The sequence below is a fragment of the Apodemus sylvaticus genome, chromosome 4 (genome assembly GCF_947179515.1).
Source record: "Apodemus sylvaticus chromosome 4, mApoSyl1.1, whole genome shotgun sequence".
Taxonomy (NCBI): domain Eukaryota; kingdom Metazoa; phylum Chordata; class Mammalia; order Rodentia; family Muridae; genus Apodemus; species Apodemus sylvaticus.
Window position 1 is genome coordinate 82,768,404 of NC_067475.1, and position 18,552 is coordinate 82,786,955.

The 18,552-nt window shown below is 39.5% G+C and overlaps 1 protein-coding gene across 14 annotated transcripts in view; it reads right to left on the bottom strand.

Moving 5' to 3' along the window:
- Fbxw7 (F-box and WD repeat domain containing 7) overlaps positions 1-18,552 on the bottom strand; it is a 162,913-nt gene that overhangs the window by 129,199 nt on the left and 15,162 nt on the right. The window lies entirely within an intron of this gene.

The following is an 18,552-nucleotide window of genomic DNA, read 5'->3' on the forward strand; positions in this document are numbered from 1 at the left end:
TGTGGAGTAGAAATCAAGACATGCAGAGGAAAAAAATCAGGAGAGAATATTCTAGAACCAAGAATCAAGCAAATTTAATTTTTTTAATAACTAAATTGAAGGAAAAAGCTAAGTGAATATTATTTTAACTTTGCTTAACAATGAAGAATGACAGGCAGAACATGCCTGGCGGTGGAGAGGAAGGGAAAATATCCCAGCAAGAAGGAAGATTCTAAGGAACACCACAGAGTCCTGTCTTACCTGGAAAGTGAGAAGAAAGTCTTCTGTAGCAAAAGATGCTGTGGGAACCTACAGAGACCAAATGATTGAATGGTACTGGGGCAGAGGGAAGCAGTCAACAGAAGAAGACTGCATCAGAAAGTCAAGCTACGCCAACATCTAACTGGATTGATGCCCATGAATTTATAACAGTTTTTATAATCTTAAACTTACAAATATACACAATTACATATTTATAATCTAAAGTTTATATATATATGTGTGTATGTGTGTGTGTGTGTGTATATACATAAAAGTACGTATATACACATGTGTACATGTGTACCCTTCGGGGTAGCTTTCTACTGCAGCATTAAGTGGCATAAACAAGTCAACGAGAGGAAAGGGAAACAGCAAGCTAATGCACACAAAGTCCAGTAGCTACAGTGGCAACAGCTGACCTGGCTTCCTTGAAGGACACAAGTGATTAGCTAGGTGTAACAACATTAACATAATTTCCTTGCCAACCAGAATAGGCTACAGGAGAAAAAAAAAAATCACAGGAAGTAAAACCCAGAACACTAGTTAGTCATCTATGCAAGTACTAAGTCAGGAAGAGTTCCTATAGGGCTAGACATGCAAGTATACCAATGTCTTTGTAGAATTTAAAGACAGCTCCACAAGGCAGCAGGTGGCTGCCTAGAGAAGGCCGATCCCAGGGATGAGACACTATGAATGCCTTCTGGGCATTATTTAATTTTAGTAGTCATTTAGATGGTAAGGTGTGATGATACTTCTACTGATGAAGAAACAGCATGCAGTATAAAGGGGTTTATCCAAGTTATTCTCTTAAGCCATGTTGTAAGAAAGTGTAAGATACCTCAAACACCAAGAAGGATTCAGGTTACTATTGGTCTCCAAACAGAGTAGTTCCAGTTACAGAAAGATATCAAATATTGACTATATTTCCAGTTCTGAAGAGCAGCTTCTGAAGGGATATATGGATGTATATCCCATTCTTATAATCTTTAAGCCAACATGAATGTGATCTTCACATGTCAGTACAACTAACAAGATTGCAAAGGAACAAAGTGTCTGCCCTATAAGGGGCTGCTAGCTAGAACTAGATATTTAACCTTTATAAGGACTGTAGTTAAAACTTTTTGGTCCTTAAAATTCAAATCTACTTCTCTTTCCACACACTAGCTTAAAAATAACCAAGGACAAGGAAGGATTGCAATGTTGTTAGTACAAGAAAAATTCAAAGGAACAGGCTTGGGCAGCAGTAACAAGCATTTGCTAATTACAGGCTTATCAACAGAGGACACCCAAAAGAACCTAATTTTTTAATTAAAGAGTTCAAGGAGGGTTAAAATGGGGAGGAGAACTAGAAATGATGAGCCCAAGGAGTATGGTGGCAACACCTAGAATCCCAGCACTTTGGAGGCAAGGGCAAGTGGATGTCTGAGCCTGGTCTACACAGCAAGCTCTGGGCCAGTCAGAGAGCTCCAGTACCAAGAGGAAATCTAAAGATGATGTCTATGAAAGCCATCAACTGTACCAGAAGACATCAAAAAGTACATAAGGAAACAAATGACCGTTACCACACTGAAAGTCATAAATTCAGTGAGATTCCAATCACAATTCCAATAGATGTTGGAAAGTGGTTGTTAATAGATTATTTTGGAAGGATGTTTGAAACTTGATAAGCTGACCTGAGAGTTTCAGAGAAGGTTCACTTTCTTAGATATCAAAGACATATTAGAATTGTCCTCATTTAACAGTGTGATGCTGACATGAAGGACAAACCAAGTCAGTCCAGAGAATAGAAACAATGCAAATAAAACTCACTGTCTTAGCCAGGCTTTTCCCACCACTACAAGTGCAAGGCAGAAATCCTTTTAAAGAGGGATTCCCTTTGACTTGGGGTTGTAGTCCACCATGGCAGGAGGATATGACACAGGAGAGAAGCTCTTATCATGGTATCATATCACAGTGGTCAGGAAACAGAAAGACAGGATGTCTGACTATGCCAACAGGCTTCCCCTAGCACCTCCACCCTCAGGTTTCCGCCCCCTGCTTGCTGGAGTGGGATGAGGTACAATTCTAGAGATCTAACACAGGGCCTTGCACATGCTGTGCTAACACTCTACATTGGAATATATTCAGTGCCTGGTCTTGGAAGCACTCTGGAGTACTGGGATTACAGCTGTGCACACCTGATTTTCGTTCCCACATTCACTTTACCTGTCTCTCAGTCTCTGGTGGGTACAGTCCACAGTCAGGGCAGCTTCGCCCTGACTCCATTCTGAAAACACGCAGAAGTGCTTGTTTCTAAGGTTCTGGGCGTGGCTCAAATCTATCAGGCTGACACACTCAACATCAACTATACAGAGCAACAAACTAAAACACTAACAGAACTGAGTGTAAGAAAGATTAGAAAAGTACTTGTAATGCTTATTTCCCAAAACACTAATGTACAAATTATAAAAAGTGCCAGAAATCAATATAAAGCAAAAATACAGAAAATAAATGTAAAGTATACAAAGAAAAGATTCAAAGAAGAGGAAACTAGAATGAGTAAAGATAAAGATGTTCAACTTCATTAAATATTAAAGTAATAAATAAATTTTACATCAAACTCAAACAGGCCAATAGGAAGCTAGATAAAATTAAGGAAAACATGGTGGAAGGTATCAGGCTGTAACTTTTGGACCCCCCCCCAAAGCAATACCTGAACCTACATCCTCTGATCCCCTACTTTCTAGTGCCCATCTCAGATCAACTCACACACTCAATTATAATACCATGTGTGAACATTACAGCACCACTTGCCAAAAGACAACACCTAGTTATCTCTCAGCAAAAGTGACTCTTACTCAACATGGAAAGTTAACAGAGGCTTTAAGAAATGAACTAAATTTTTTATGTCAACTGGAATGCATCTAGAAAGCAGTGGGACATAAAACTGTTCAGGTCATTTTTATGTATGCTTCAGACATACAAAAACAGAGTGGAATGGCCAAGGGACCTTAGGACACCAGGTACCTAATAACAAAGGGAGAAAAGCTAAGAAGGAAAGAACTTCAAAGGAAGAAAAGCTCCTACAAGTCAGGAAGCTACTGCAGGAAGATCATCAGTTCAGATCATCAGGTGAGAGAAGCATAGGAGGTCAAAGGTTAATGTCTCCTTAACCCTGAATTAGGCACAAAAGGTATGTTTTAGTACCTTCTGAAATTCTACAGTGTGTCTAATTTACTTCGTTATTTATATAGAATTGTAATGGTATTTAAATAGTAATCTTACTGATGATGAATACCAAATCCAAAAGGTACAATGAAAGGAACTAGGAGATAAACAGAGGCTTTTGTCAAGGCAAAAATCATAAACCATTACAAAGACAGTAATTCATCAGATGGCAAGGCCATGACCTCCTAATGAGAGCTCTGAGCCTCAGTAAGGAAGAAGGAAATCGGAGTCCTGGGCAGAGTGCTAAGGTGAAAGCAGTCTAACTAGCTTGTTCTCTCAGCTCACTCAGTCTGGTCTCACTGTGATTTTTCAGGTGACCTTGAATCTAAACAGTGCATTCTGCCTGGTAAACAAGAGAGGGAAAGGCCAGTTACCAGCCCACAGGGAGCTTATCACTAAGCTTGCCACTAAGATGCAAACAGAAAGAAAGAGCAGCACTTCACACCTAGACAACTGCGGCTGGCATTCAGAAAGAAAAAGAGCCAGCAGGAGGAAAGGTTTCCTAACTACAGTGGAATTGAAGCTGAGAAGGTGAAGGCCAAACACCAAAACAATTCAAAGATGCAAAACACACACTAAGCAAGACAAATGGTGGCAAAAATGTAAACCTCTGGGGAAGAAAACCCGGGAATGAAGTGCTTGGCAATTTTTAGGTCTTAGAAAAATAAAATACTTACAAAAATCTATAAAACCAGGGATCTAAGTTGAAAAAAACAAACAACAACAACAACAAAAAAAAACTTGTTAAAACATATAGGTGACTCAAAGGATTCTCCTCAGAGAGAGAGCATCAGCTCACAGGCTATACAGCCAGGAAAACAGCAAAGTCAATCAAATGATCCCCATTAACAAAGCTCTAGTACCACAAAAGCCCAAGGAGCAGACCAGGCTCAGTGGTCCCTCTGCCACCGCTGCCCCACAAGCTCAGGGTCTCATGCATCACACCACCTGAAGCAGCCATTCCAATCAAGAGCTGCTGCCTTGCATGTCTCTTTGGGATTTGTATCTTATGCATCCACATGATGCACAGGGCCTAGATACATGCCTGTATCTTATTGCAAAGGATTCTTCATATTATAGCCTAGCATGCAAATGTCTCAATACCAACAAGCTATCTGAAATAAACAATCAAAAACTTGACCCAACATACACAATTATTCCTAACAATAAACTCCAAACAAGATTCTCAAGATGACAGACTCTAAGGCTTATATAAAATAAATCCTCTGCTCCTCACAGGAAAGTAAAAAATCAGTCCCATCAGCTGCTATAGCAGCTCCAATAGCAGAAATTCTAAGTGATGACCATCTCCTGATTTTTCTATAACGTACAGACTAAATTACAAAAGGGGAGTAGGAATGAAAAGAATGAGGGGAAATGTATTAACACATAAGCACATAAAAAGGAACTTAGCCACCCCTCTAGCAGAGGCCTGTACTTCAGAAACCCAGAAGCCAAGGAAAGGATCACAAACTCAAACCCTGTGTCACTTACATACTGTCTTGAAAATACAAACTACAAGTAGCAGTCTACTTGTCTATCATGCTCAAAGGCCCAGATTCAATCCCCAGTATTAGAGGGTGGGGCTGCCCCTCTACTTGAGATCTAAGAACTCTACCATTTTACAGTCACAGCCAAGGGGAATTCATGCTAGTGCTTCTTTGACCATCACACTTAACATGTGTCCTTATGGAATGATACCTATCGTTCTTACAGAACTGATAGCATCCAGAATCCATCCCACCAGGCCTTCCTCCAAAGACACCCTCAGCAGCAGTCACAGTGCCACGAAGGTTTTAATTCCCACCTAGGTAATGCAGTGTGTTCAGGATCATTAGTGGAATTTTCTGGAGAGTCAGGAAGATAGTTGAATGGTCAACGTGATAAATGGACTTCATCAACCCTGTTTTCTTTTAACTTTGTCACTTCCATTAAACTGTACCATGAGTTTCAGTTAGTGTATAGCAATACCAAAATCAAAAGAGCAAACAATTAGAATTATTTGAACTAAAACACTGACTCTAGAATCTCTGTAAATAAATCACATTAACTCATTCAGCAAAAACACAAAAGCACGTTGTCTATACATCTGTGGCTGCCCCCCACCTCTATTCCTCTCCTCTTATTTTTAGAAACAAGTTCTACACATAGCTATAAAGTTTTTCAAGTCTTAAAAAATATACTCTACACAATTCTTTTCTTCCCAATCTAACTAGACTAGGGTGTAGTAGGACATAATCTTGGCTTGGGTTATAGGTCTGGAAACATAAGGACTATAGGAACGATTGCTCACTCTCTCAAGCAAGATTGTATCAGGTCTTCAATAAAGTAGAAAAAGATGGGTGTGGTATGATGAGGCAGGAGGTTCATCAGGAGTTTAAGGCTGATCTGGACTATATAATAGGTTCACTGGTGAAGCCTGTCTTTAAGGGAAAAACAAACACACACACACACACACACACACACACACACACACACACATACACACACATATGGAGGGGGGAGAGAGAGAGGAGGGGGGAAACCTGAAGACTTATGTGTCAACAATTCCCTATATTAGGGTCACAAGACGGTTCAGCAGGTCAAGTTGCCTGATGACAAGCCTGATCGCCTACCTGAATTTGATCCCTAGGAGGAGGCAAGAACTGATTCTTGGAAGTTATTCTCTGAACTCTATGTACATGTTCACAAAATTAAAATGTAATAAGAATTAAACAGTAACAATTTTTTCTATTAAAGAATGTTATTCAGGCACAGGTGTAGTACAATGAATAGTAGCAGGCCCACAGTGCTCATGCAAGGCCCTAGATTCCATCCCATGAGCCCCCAGAGAGACCTGACTACAAAGATGATTGTAGTAAACATAATAAATCCAATTTAGAACATACATTTTCTTAAAATTAAATCATACAATCTTTTTCTACTAGGCTATTCCATTCTTGTGCACTTGGTGTTCAACAGCTACTTACCACGAACTAAGTATTAAGGTGCTCAAATCGAAGAGCCAGTGAATTTATGCCTCTAGAGGGCAGCATTTATCACAGGACAGACAAGCTTGAAAGAAAGAATTCCATTGTCTAAGGCATTTAAGAAATACAGGATAAGCAAGTTTTGGTTTCTTTTTCAAGAGATAGCTCAGAACCCTTAGCATATTAATGTACACTGTGAATTTTAATAGGTTATAATTACATAATATGGTGTTTCTTCAACTTGATCACAAAACTTTCTCTTCAGACCTGTGGTCCTAAAATTACTGTCACAGAATTCATTACCTGGATGAATTCTCTCAAAAGAAAAGCTTACGGGTCTGCTCAAGTGTCTCTTCCTTTTTTTATGGGTTTATTCCTCTGACTTTAAAGCAAATCTCTAGACATCACCATGTATTGTGCAGTAGTCAGTGGGATAAACACCAGCAGAAGTACTCTTATTCCTATGGTCATCAGATATGCTGTGCTTACTCAAAGAAGAGAAAGAAAGGCTGGTGCGCTAACTGCTCCAGACACATCTACCTCTAGCTTTAAAAGTACATTACAGAAGAAACAAGCTTTAAAAAAACCACAGTATATCTACTATTTGGATAATCTTTGTGTGCATTGTGTAAGGGTTGGTTGTCTTTGTATTATTCAAATGTACTGGCAGAGTTGAGTACTGGCTGGACTCTGGTATTGGTATTTTTATTGGATCATCACCTGTCTGAGGATTTTGTAAACATTTTTCTCCGCCACCTTCTGATTGATTTAATAAAGAGCAGACAGCATATAGCTGAGACAGGAGAGGAAACACAGAACTTCCAGGAAGAGATAGGAAGATATGGGAAGAATTGAGAGGTGTGGGACTTACCAGCCAGACACTGAGGAAATCAAACATACCCGGACTTAGTGTGAGGTATGAAGCTATGTGGCAAACGTGGATTAAATAAACAGGTTTATTATAATTAAATTATGTGAGCTAGCTGGGAAGTAGCAAAATATTATATATATATATATATATATATATATATATATATATATATATATATATATATATATATAGAGAGAGAGAGAGAGAGAGAGAGAGAGAGAGAGAGAGTGTGTCTCCGTGTCACTGAGAGCTGGTGGGTAGAGACAGTCAGATGACAGTCTACTCAAACATCAAAATATTAAACATTTGAGATCTATTAACAATCTTCCACAATACGAGTCAACTGAAATTTAATGTGTAACTTAAATATTTGTTCTAAACTTGAGGCCTTTATACATATACATATGTACTTGTGAAAAGAGCTATTAAATGAGATTGTTCCCGATTTGTTTTATTGTCTTTTCTAAAACGTGTGTGTGTGTGCGCACACACAAACCACAGCACATGTGTAAAGGTGAGAGGGTAACTCATCCAAGTGAGTTCTTTTCTATCAGATGAGGGACAGGGTCAAGGTTGGGTCATCAGACTCAAGCTCAGGCCATGAGGCTTGGCAGCAATTGCCTTTCTTGCCATCCTGCCAGCCTACTATGTAGATGTTTGCACATGAACAATGTTTGAATTTTCATTTCTTTTAATTCTTCATGGCACTGAAGTATGCTACAAAGAAAATGTTAGTACTGAGCAGCTCTTCCCAAGGCTCTCGATTAAAAGTCCCCCGGTACTTAATATTCCTATGACATAAGCCTTTTCAAAATTATACATAAAAATAGTACTTGTCTTGGCAGTATCCATTAACTGGTTCAGTTGGAGTGAATGTTTTAATTTTCAATATAAAGTTTAATGTATTTACTGCAAATTTTTTACAATACAGGTTGTTAAATTATATAAATCATAAGTAATAACTAAATTGAAATGCCTTTTGATTTTTAGCTGAATTATTTTAATATCTTTTATACACAATTTAAAGTGTTACTCTTTTAAGGAATGGATACAAATGAAGTGGCACAGCAGAGATGCGGCTCAGTTGGTAGAGTGCTTGCTGAGCAGAACAAGGACCTGGGCTTCTCCCCAGCATCTCATAAGCAGGCATGCTGGAGCAGTCTGCAATCCCTGCACTAGGGAAGTGATGGCAAGAGGGCCCGAAGCCAAGGTCACTCTTGGTTACTTAGTCTGAAAGATGTCTTGTAACTATCAATAAACTCAAATTTTGAAAACTTACTTCCCTCAGTTTAAATGAGTCAAATGACAAGGGCACTGCCAATCAGAACTTCAGACAAATTCTGAAAGAACTTCCAAAGAAAAAGAAATACTGTCAAGGTGCTGCTTTTTAAAAAATTAAAATGATCCCTTCATGGTGGCACAGGACTGTGACCCAGGACTAACAAGCTAAAGCAGGATTGTGAGATGGATGCCACCCTGAGTCACACAGCCAGACCCTGTGTCAAAAAAAAACCAAAATGGTAATAACCATGGAATAACTGTTAATAATAACGTGGACCTTACTAATCTTTCATATATGTCAAAAAATAGCAAACAGGCACTAAAAACTTAGGTTTATCAAACCAACTATTCTATGCTAGAAATATCTAAGAAGAAACCAACCTCCTCTACCTGCTTTATCCCCTGCATGACACACACTGGAAATGCTGGTGCTCAGTTTTCTGAGGCAGACTATGAAAAATCAGAGATATAGTTCATAATTGTTCAGCATTATATGCCAATGATAGTAATCCTAGACAGTCTGTGGGAATAAAAACAAAATAGAAGTCATTGAAAGATCTTGTGCTCTTTCTTCTCTGAATGAATAGTAAAAGAATTTCATAAAAATTAACCCACCATTAACTCTTAAACAAAAACAAAATGTTTTTCAATATTCAACAAAAAAGCAGTGTCTGCTTCCTCAGACCTCACTGCACATGAACACACTGAACTGAAGCATCCAAAAGTCAAGTTTAGTGTGCCCTAGCTACCCATCTGAGTATAGACATCAATGTTGACATTTAATTTTCATAACATAATCAATAATAAAATGTCATACTTTTTAACATAAATTCATAAACAAAAGCTAATTAGAATCATTAAGCAAATCAGCTGCAAAAATGACAAGAAACAGCTGAAGAACAACAGACTGAGGCAGAAACTTAGCTGTTTTCTGCAGGCAGAGGCGTGAACTGGCGCTCCTGTCCCCAGTGCGGTCTGAGGCCTCACTAGGAAATGCATCAGTACTTCTCTAGCTTCAGCAACCTCAAGATTGCCTGGAGCAATGAGCAAGCACAGTACTCTGGCCGCAGTCAGGGACGGCTGTGTTTGTGCCCATTCTGAGTTGACGCTGATGCTGCCATGGCTGACAGCAGGAAAATAATTAGAAATAAAACTGGGATAAATGAATGGGAAGTATGGGTGAACTCTGTGAAGCAAAATGGCACAGCCCAAGTCCAAGGGGGTACTAGTGCCTTGCTTAGCTAAAAGCACACCGTCTGGGAGACTGCAGCTTCTAAACCATGCTCCATGATGTTTTCCTTATTTCCAACTTACCAGATGTTGTAAATTTCAAACTACAGTTTACAACAGAGATCGGAAATAAATTGAGAACAAACATAGCTTTAAAAACCAAAGCAGCAGGGTGAAAAATGAAATCTACTGTACGCACTGTGAAGCCTGATCTACAATGTACTGCAGAGCTGGGGAGCAGGCTCACAGAAAGAACACTTGCTGTGCAAACATGAGGACTTCAGCTAGACCACTGGAAGGAGAAAGCAGGGCCTTGCTGGCCAGTCAGCCTAGCTGGATTGCCAAACTTCTGGCTCCCGGGAGAGAAACCCTGGGTCAACAAAATACTGCAAAGAGCCATAAAGGGAGAGATCAAAGACATCCTGCAACCTCCGCATACCGGTGCACAGGCATGCACACCTGCACATTCATGTGCATGCATCACATAGCACACACCATCCCAAACCACACACAAAGGCAGGCAGGCAGGCAGGCAGGCAGACAGACAGACAGACAGGCAGGCAGGCAGTCAGGCAGGCAAACAGGCAGACAGGCAGACAGGTAGACAAATGTATTCTAGAGAGTAACCCACCTCTGACATGGAAGTGAACTAGAAGAACCTAGAAACAGTTTAGACTTTCTTTATGGAAAAATTGAAATGATTATAATATAATAAATAAATAAAGGCTATAAACATATTTATACCATGTGATATTAGAAGGAAATCTTTAAAAGAGCTTTTTAAATTGTTATTACCAAATACTCAACAAAACTAAAGAAAAATATCAGTTGTTTCCAATGGAATAACATGTGAAGCAATGTTAAGGCGTAAAACTCATCCATGATTAAATGAACCTGCTGGGAAACAAAGCCCATCACAAAGACAACCTCTGGCTATACACTATCTCTACACATAGTATATCTCAGCATATACTATGCTGTATCTCTACAGCAGGGTCATATGTCTAAGTCATTATGGAATGGAATGGAAGAATTTCAACCCACAGTAAAATAACCAGATAACTCCTTAGTGACATGGCCAATTTCAGGGCTAGGGCAGAAAAAAAGGACCAGATGAGCCTGGTACATCTTATGCTGCTATAATCTGTCCTCAAAAAGTGATTGAGACAAGATGAAAGATTGAGATAGCCCTGAGGACCAAACCTCCGATGACCAAAGAATCAAAGGAGAGAAAGAAATAGATGAAATCCAGAGAATAAAATCTGAATCTAAATGAGAGAGAAAGTATTCATGAGTCTTTTTTTTTTTTTTTTTTGGTTTTTGGTTTTTGGTTTTTTTCAACACAGGGTTTCTCTGTGTAGCCCTGGCTGTCCTGGAACTCACTCTGTAGACCAGGCTGGCCTCAAACTCAGAAATCCACCTGCCTCTGCTTCCCAAGTGCTGGAATTAAAGGCATGCGCTACCACTCCCCAATTTCATGATCTATTTTGATACACTTAAAGTACACACCTCAGAAGAGATAGCTCTTCCTTACAGAAGAAAGGATAGAAACAGAAAATAATGCTGGTCAAACACCAAAGTAATATTCATTTAGATACAAACTATCAACAGAATTTGAGATCAGAAACTAAGAGTATGATGAAAATAAGGTAATTGACTTAATCATAAGGTACTTTCCCCCATAGGACACTTAATTGCATGGCTAGCATGGCTAGCATGCAACTGGTATACAAGCCTAACATCAGCTTAACAATGCTGATTTATCACCAGATGAATGGGCATACTGATACTGTATGCCATCCAGTAAAACTCATGATATCATTTCTATACTATTCTTACCCAACGATTGTCACCAAAACATTAAACAAACATTAGAGGTATTCAACACAACCAGTAGTTTTCATAGTAATAAAAGGCAAGAATTCTTGAAATGTTTCAGACTGAAGAAAATTAAGGACACCTTGGTGATTCGAATGAAATGTCCCCATTGTCTCAGCTTTTTAGATACTTGATCCCCAGTTGTTGGTACTGTTTGCGGAGGTGGGGTGTGGCTTTATTAAAAGAACTAAGTCTCTGGGGGCAGGATTCTGAGGCTTAAAAAACTCACACCATCCTCAGTCCACGCTCTGTCTCATGCTTGTGGTCCAAGTTATAAAAGCTCCAACTGCAGCACCAAGCCTGCCTGCTGCCATGCTGCCCCACCATGATGGGGAAAGAATCCCTATGCTCCAAAACTCTAAGCCCACACACTCTTCTCTCAGTTGCTTTGGTCATGGTGTTTTATCACAGAAATAAGAAAGCTGCTAATACAGCAGCAAATAAATGTGACTCGTGAGAGATTCTGGGCTAGATCCTGGCCCAGAGAAAACACACACAGAAACAATAAAGAGGTAATGAGTTTTACCGATAGCATTAAGATGAACTTGAGCAACTACCGCTTCCTGGATAGCAGAAGGACTAGAGATGTCAAAAGAACTGCTGAGGCTGAGAAGTTAGCTCCACTGTTGAGATCACATGTGCTCTTCCTTCCACAGGACCGGAGTTCAGATCTCAACACTCACATCAGGCTGCTCACAACCATTCCAGTTCCAGGAGACCGGATACCCTCCCTGGCCTTCACAGGCACACACATGCATACAAATAAGTAATAACTTTCTTTTTTTTAATTTTTTTGGGTGAGATGTTCTGTTATATAATCCGTGCCTAAGATTCTCATAGTACCTGGGAGTACTCCTTTAATGACTGCTGAAGCTGCTTTCTGAGTCAGTAATTACACACAATGTGAAACATCATCCTAACAGTAGAAGAGGCAGAAGGAAACTAGGACACAGTCAGTGAGTTAACACAGCCCTTCTACAGCTCAGCAAAGGTGGCAAGGTCAGCAACAGTGTGCCTGCTACCCTATGAAGCAGCCAAGCAGGCCCAGATATGCAGAACCCTGTGCTCAAGGAAATGCAAAGCCCTCTAGGTCACATGGCACAACCAAACACCCCAAGTTCCTGCTGCCATGCCTTCTACACCATGACAGACCTGTATCCCCTCTTAAATCATGAGCCAAAATAAATCTTGTCTTCCTTGTTTTTGTTGAGTATTCTCTCACAGCAGCGAGAAAACAAGTCCTCTTTCCTTCATGTAAATAGATGCACTATGCCAGGTAAGGCTACGCAGGGTAGTGCACACCTTTAACCCCAGCACTCAGGAGGGAGACAAGTGGATCTGAGTTTGGGAGTAGCCTGGTCTACACCGAAGTTCCAGGACAGACAAGGTTACACAGAAGGACAGGACAGGAACACCTGGGAGAGCACAACAGACCCTCACAGTCTTCTGAGTCTATGAACAAAGCAAAAGACAACTCTTGGCTTCCATTACTTTACCTCTTTTTCTGTGCCTGAAAAGTATGGGTGAGACGGGAGATAGCTTCCCTTAGGCACTTAGGACAGCACTCTTAAAGACACAAGGATAAGGAGTTGAAGATCATCTTCACCTACATAGTAAATTCCAGGCCATCTTGAGCTATAAGACTGTATCTTTAATAAATTAAAACAGATTTCTAATTCTATCCAGGAAACATTCAGACTATTGTGAGAATACCACAAGCAGACCTGTAGTGAGTACCACCTGGGGAAAAAAATGCAAAACTTTAAAGATCTAGCAGTAAAACAGATATCAATAATAAATGTCTTAATATGAAAAACAAGATCAAAAAGGAATCTATTTCTCTCTTTGATTTAAAGTGAAACACTTACAAGAAGGAAACACAGCACAAGTTTACCACTAGTTAACTGGATTGAGGAAGCAAGTTTCTTTCCCAGACCCCACCATCTCCTCAATAATGTCATTATCTGTATAATAAAAATGTATTACAGTCTATTTACCTTCACAAAATTAACCACGGAAACCTTCTGAGCTACCACCCTAACTACAAGATAACCAAACATTTACTCAAAGGCGATTTCTAATGTTGCATAAAAGAGCATAAGTACTGTCTAGTGGACCAGACTCACCTCCGGGAGCCTGGGACACTGCAACTGTCTACAGTCCCAAGAGGGGCAAAAGGATGAAGAACGATGGGTCTGAAACCAGCTCTTGTTACCCAGGGAACTGGAGGCCACTCTAAGCTACGTGCCAAGGAGGGAGGAAAAAGAGAAGGAAGGGAAGGAAGAAGCAAGGAAGTGAGACTAAAACTTCTGTGTAAAGGATAAAATACACACAGGATCTCAAAGATTTAATATTAAAATAACACTACCTCAATAAGTTTTCTTAGCTTAAATGCAGAAGTAATAATATTTGGATATATTATACAAATGTATAGTAAACATATAAAACCACATTAAAATCACTACTACCTATTTCAATTCGTAGAAGCTTTGCGTTCAGGTACATGCCATTGGTCAGCACCGTCTCATTGATAGCTGACAGCTTTCAGAGGGTCTCACCAAGTCTCCTCTGAGCTCTCTTTTTCTTCTGCTGCAAGAATCAAGGCTTTCTAGAGACCTTCCTGCACTAGACAACACTGCATAATACAAGCAGGGAGAGGGGGTGACAGTAAGTGACTACAAGGGAGATTGTTCATGTCTCCTAAATTCACACTGTAACATGAATTGTAACAACAGAAAATCAGATTTCTACATTCTGACTTCTCTAGGAGGGCTGGGTTTTCAGTAACCAGTGAAAAGATTCACTACTACTAGAATTTCTAATGGGAAATTGCCTGGTTTGGGCATTAAGAGACAGTAACTAGAAACGTAGATGAGGAAGTTACCTATTTAAATCTGTCTAGATTAAGAGAGCTAAGAGAACAAGAGCATACTGGAACTATCTTGAGAAAATACAAGAATCATTTTGCCACATCCCAAAACAATAAAGCAATATCTGGTAAAGAATTATTTTGCCAAGAAGGAATCTGGAGAAATCGTAAGAATAATATGTATCTAAAGCTCAAGATGAAGGAAGACCAAAGTGTGGATACTTTGATCCTTATTGGAAAGTGGATCCAAACACCCATGGCTCACAGCCAACAATTAGAATGGAATAGCTAGAGAGAGCACCCAAGGAGCTGAAGAGGTTTTCAGCTCAGCAGGAGGAACAATAATATGGACCAACCAGTACCCCCAAAGCTCCCAGGGACTAAACCACCAACCAGAGTATATACATGGAGGGAGCCATGGCTCCAGCTACATATGTAGCAGAAGATGACCATTTCAGACATCAATGAGAGGAGAGGCCATTGGTCTTGTAAGGGCTTGATTCCCCAGAATAAGGGAATGCAAGTCAGGAAATTGGGGGGTGGGGGGGATAGGATAGGGGGTTTTCAGTGAGGTAATGGGGAAAGGGGTTAACATTCAAAATGTAAATAAAGCAAATATCTAATAAAAGAATAATATGTATCAGAACTAGAGAGATGGATCAGCAATCAAAAGCACTGGCTGCTCTTCCTGAAGACCCTGGTTTATCTCCCAGCTCCCACATGGTGGCTCACAACTACTGTAACAGTCCAGGGGATGTGACACCCTCTTCTGGCACAAATCAATCCTGTGATGCACAGACTTCCACACAAACAAATACCCATAGGCATAAAGTAAAATAAAATAGTATTTAAAAAAAAAAAAAAAAAAAGAGGAATAGCCTGTCTCCATCTCCTCTTTTTTTCGCCATGCTATTTAAAATACCAGAGTAAAACTTGGCTAGAGAACACAGAAATGAGTAAGTGTCAGAAGATGAAGCTACTTCAGGAGGGACTGCCTGACTGGATGAGGAACCATCTTTAAAGAATGATAAAACATCTTCCCTTGTAGCAGTGTTTTCATGATATATGCATTTCTCAAATCTCTTCAAATCATACATTTTAAATAGATGAGCTTATTTCATATAAATTATGCCCCAGTAAAGTTGACTGAAAGTACACAGGGGACAACAGCAAACAAACACATGACAGGTGCCATTTGCCATCCAGTGCACATATGCAGATGTTTCTATCACTAACCTTTGACTCAGCCCTCTACTTGGTGGGAGGGCCATGTGGCAAGAACACAAACAGGCCTCTGAGGAACTCAGAAGGATCCCTGGCTTGTGGCTTGCAAGAAAACATCAAGAGACATCAGCCCTACAATCACAATTCTGCCAACCAGTAAGCCTCTAAGACAAGCGAGAGCATCAGGAGGAGAGACAACAGTCAGATGAACTTCATTCAGCCTGGATGTTCCCTGAGGAAGGGCCCAGCAGAAGCAGATCCAGATTCCTAGGTAGACTGGCAGGTGCTGAGTTTGTAATCACTGTTTATGCAGCCATGAAAAGCAGGTGACTTCTCAGATGTGAGAATATATGGCTTATTTCTCTTTAATGATGCCAATCTTAATCACTAACCCAAATTCCAATATATCACATTAGCATAAGTGATAATTCAATTTCCCCAGTCAGTAAAATAAGATAACATACTCAAAACTTCACAATTTAAAAAAAGGATGCAACTTGTAAGGCTGTGTTTCCTCCATCAACTGTGTGCACAAACTAGATTATAAATTTAGCGTGCATCTGTCTGTCTTCCTAAGTAGCTGGGGAAAGGAAGGAGATAGGTTTGGGGGGGAGGAGGGCAGGGAATATAAAGAGAAGGGACAGGGACAAAAAAAGAATAGGAATGAGAGTTCTTTCTCATCCACCCCTATGAGGATCAGTGAGTGGTTAAAAAAAAAAAAAAGCTCCGTTTGAGATTCAGCATGGCCAATTCAAGAACTTTAGGAAACTCAAGTTATTCAAGGGAAGACAAACAAATAAAAATATATAAAAATATACATAAAAACATGTATTTCCAATCTTTGTATTTATATATTATTATATTATACATTAACTATCACATCATGTGATATGTAATATATATATTTATATAAGTATATAAAGCCTGAAATCTAATTAACAGGAAAAACAGGGCCAGCAAGATAGTGATTATTTCCAAGCCTGACAATATGAGTTTGATCCCTGGAACTCACCTGGTGAAAGAAGGTAACTGACCCCCACAAGCTGTCCTCTGACTTTCATACCTACATTGTGATCATGTGTCCACAGGCCTACATACACCCACAGACACCAACACATGTGCACACATGCACACATACACGCAAAGAAATAAATCCATTTATAAATAGTGAAAATCAGTAGAAAGAATTATCCATGTTCTGCCAAACTTAGAGAATACATAACTAACTGCCCCTGAAAAAAGCCAAATGTTTGCCACTTTGTTTCTATGTATTTTTAATAGAAGCAAACCCAGCCCACATTATGTAAAAATATATAAGAAACAAAGTGTCAAACTGCTGGCAGTCTAGGGCTGCCACTGAGGTATCCTACACACGTCCTAGGTCAACTCTGAAGTCGAGGTAGAACTGTAAACCCTCACCATCTTCCCACCTAGCTTTCACTCTGAAATAGGAGTGTGTGAGAGGTGGATCAACTCTTAAGGTTGCAGTGCCTGCCAATGAGCACTCAGCATTGTTTCTATCAATGACTTCTACAATATCAATATTAACAGCCACTTTAAGAAAAAAACCTGTGGTAGAAAGGTCAATAATGTCCAAGGGCGTGAAGAACATAAGACTTTGACTCTCTGCCACAATCACTAGCTTCTGTTAACTGAACTCAGCACCATTTATTCATTTTTAAAGGAGATATTACTTTTTTGTTGTGGGTATGAATATGTAATTGTGTGTTACTATACATACGCCACAGCATGCATGTGGAAGTCAGAGGTCAGTCTTGGGAGAGATAAAATAAATACTACCATGCCAGTTCCAGGAATTAAACAAGGTTGTCAGACCTGAAAGCAAGTACCAGCTGAGAATCTCAGAACTGAATTCAGACTTTCTCCCCCAAGTATTTATTTTATCTTTCAACATGGGGTAGGGGCATGTACCCATGAGCGCTGGTGCCCTAGCAGCAGTTACAGGAGGCTATGAGCTGTGGGCAGGAGTGCTGCATCTAGGCCATCTGGAAAAGCAGTACATACAAGCTGGACTGTGGAGTCACCCCATTTTGATATTTTTTTAATCTTTAATAGATCACTAAGTACTCTACTCTTACATGTAACCTCATAAATTTTTTATGAAAGCACAGAATTTAAAGTTCTCAAATAGGCAAGTTTAAACATATATATAACATCATTTACTAAAAAGTGGTGGGCTGCCCACCTAGCATGCACAGAGCCTGGGTTTGAGTTTCACTATAATAAATAAACAAAATATTAAAAAAAAAAATCAATCTCCAGGCTTAGCTCTTGTGAAGAAAAAAATAAAATATGAAACTTTTAAGTCTCCCAGTAAACACACAAATATATTAAGGCAGACATCAGAAGTACTTCTTCTTCTGTCAATAATATACTGAGTAAGAACTCACTTTAAACAAAGTACGGAATAGAAAAAGTAACATTCTTTAACTGACCAAAAAGAAGTAACTAACATTAGGGAAATATTCCACAGAACCACACTAATGTAAGCAACATATTCAAGAGATTAACAAGACTAATTCTCAAATTTCTGCTATGCTTCACACTCATGTCCAACCATAATTTTCAATACATAAATGATATTTCAAAGTTTCATCTCCTTCTCTGAGAACACCAGTGCATGTGTGTAATCCCAGCAGTGGGGAACTAGAGGCAGAAGGATTCAGGAGTTCAAGGTCAGCCTGAGACCTTGTCCTAATTAGTTAATTAAATTTTTAAAATTATTTACTATAAAACTGACAAAGATCCCTTCACCTCACGCC